This window comes from Anopheles darlingi, chromosome 2 (genome assembly GCF_943734745.1).
Source record: "Anopheles darlingi chromosome 2, idAnoDarlMG_H_01, whole genome shotgun sequence".
NCBI classification, from domain to species: Eukaryota; Metazoa; Arthropoda; class Insecta; order Diptera; family Culicidae; genus Anopheles; species Anopheles darlingi.
The window spans coordinates 842501-845000 of record NC_064874.1 but is presented as its reverse complement, the minus strand read 5'-3'; the positions used below and the strand labels follow the sequence as shown (position 1 = coordinate 845000).

The 2500-nt window shown below is 36.4% G+C and overlaps 1 protein-coding gene across 5 annotated transcripts in view; it reads right to left on the bottom strand.

Moving 5' to 3' along the window:
• Positions 1-79: 79 nt before the first annotated feature.
• Positions 80-2500, bottom strand: part of LOC125952717 (mothers against decapentaplegic homolog 4) — a 6924-nt gene continuing 4503 nt past the window's right edge. For all 5 annotated transcript variants that reach the window (XR_007468830.1, XM_049682381.1, XM_049682382.1 and 2 more), the window contains one exon: positions 80-2500. This exon is cut by the window's right edge. The gene's annotated coding sequence lies outside the window, so the exon portion shown is untranslated.

Below are 2500 nucleotides of genomic sequence, written 5' to 3'. Positions count from 1 at the left end.
ACATCCTCTTTCCCATTTGTAAATATAAATCCAATGCATGAGAATCTCGAAATAAAACTGAAATTCAAAACCGAAAAGGTTCAATAAAGAATCGTTGCTTTTATTACTAAATCAGATAAAATGATCATTTTTGTCGCTTAGCTTGGCATGTGTACTTTACTTAAAAATAGTAGATCCACTTTATTAATAAAATTATGCAACTCATTTACACTGCACAATAATATAATCGCATTCTGTTAATTTTTCGTCTCATATTTTTTTTCCTGCAATCGGGTCCGCTCGTAGTCTTCCGGGTTCAATCTCTTTCATATTGTTCCTTCCTACCCTGTGTTATATGCCAGGTCCTTCCCTTTCGTTGCTGTGTTGCTAAATCGCATTTTTATCGGTTCTTTCCTGCTGAAACTCAAGTATTTTTCAGTTTTGGTTTCCATCACTTTCTCAACAGCACAGAAAGGTGCAAAGGAACAAGGAAGGATTAAAATTGTGTTCAGATAAATGAATTTACTAGAAACCAAATATTAATGAGAGAAAGAACGAAAGAAAACGATATAAACCTTATTTCACAGCCGGAAATCATAAAAAACAACTACCAATTTTAAGAAAGGTCAAATGAAGGCATTTAGAAAAATAAAGATATTTTCAAATAAACCATGTTAGGTAAAAAATAGCACAATAAAATACAGTGTTCTGATAAATATAACAGATTTAACAGGTCGTATCTGTTAAAAAGGCGATAACACAACCCAGTCAATTAAGGATTTCAGTTGTTTGCTATTTTACCTACTGCGAAAAAACATTCAGCAGCCTGCTGTGACCTCGACCTTATTATATTGTTTGTATGTGACATCGTTGGTTCTATGACATTGTAGTGTAAGTGGCATCCTACGACATGCAGTTTATTGATTTTTCTGTCAGCTTCCATGTTCATCTATTTCATTCACTTCATTGCACTCGTTTCGGGTTATCTCTATATCGCTTTTCTTGTTGTTTTCCACCGATAAAAATTAACGCATCTGTTTCCCAGATTTCTTGAACTGAGCCTATTGAACTCTTTCAGCTTAGTTCAGGGAGTTTTGTTTTGAATATCTTCATTTCATTCCATCAGCGTGGTTGTTACAAAACTCACACTCACGCTTATGTTGCTCCCCGCCTGTATCACAGGTTTAAAACAAAAGAACAAAGCAAATAAATCACAATTTATCAATTTACCGTGATACCATCACGTCATGAGCAAGAGAAGTGACACACAATAAGCCGCGGGTTGCGAATATTATGAACCAAAAAAAGGTTTTAGAAATACATAAGCACTAGCGATTTGGCAAATTTCGATTAAGTTGGATTAAGAACACTGACAGAAACTAGTTTTACTAGAATTTGAATCTCGTTTCTTCTGCGTTTGATACCGGTTCGGTACTTGTAAACACACGCGCAAGCATTTGCAGAAACTCGATCGAAAAAAGACACAGACCATGGCACCAAGTACAACAGGCTCGCGAAAGTAATTTCATAAGCATTTTTATGTTTTTTTTTGTGCAAATAGTTCTAGCAACCATCACTTCTTCGCATCAACATCTCAGTCTCTTTCTCAATCTTCGAATCGAATGGGAAGCGTCTCACTGCGTACCCACTGTTGTTTTCTTTATCCGTGACCGTGCAGAGGGACATTTAGAGGCACTGCCTGTGAACAAAATAATGAGATACGAAAAAACCGTTTTTCGCGAACGGGTCGTTAAACAAGAAATGAAACGTATCGAACACTCACATCACATCACTACTTGCAATCGCCCTTGGTTTGACTCAAATGTGTTTTAAGAAACGGCCACCATACAAAAGGATTTCTATTCATCGCTTTATCAAAGCATCTTGTCTCTGAACCATTTACAAACCATGTGCCATTTTTGTGTTTGGAATATGAATCTGTTATCGCATCTTTCGGCAACATTTAGCAGCTCTAGCTTTAAGTTACGATTTCCGTATCTTTTTGGAACTGTTTTTTATACTTTTTCTTTTCAATCAGAGGTAGTACATTTTTGTAGGTCATTTGAATGGAGTTTCCTTTTGTAATCATTATGTTTCTGCGCCTGCCATAGCGTTTCCTATATTTGTTTACTCAATAACAGAGCTATCCATTCGTATATGAACCACCGTTTCATGCAGGTATAGCTGTTAGCTTTCATTTATAAACTCTCTTTATAGTTCTATTTCATGCTGGAGTGCTGCAATACATTCTCTCATCCAATGTAGCTTCTGTTTAGTGTAGTTTTGGGTAGTTACAATGATCGATATCCATAGTTATCAACAATCCGGCCACTCATGATCGTCTTCCGCGCCTAGCAGTGATGAGGCAAACCGCATCGCAGCAGTGCAACTATATCTGTATACATCATAAATAGGTTCCATAGATTTGCTGACTTTCTTCTGTGCTTTTTGTCATTTTCTTTACGTCTTTGTATCCACATTTTGTTCCATTGTGTTTGTGGCAGAGTTTATCGCTACGTAA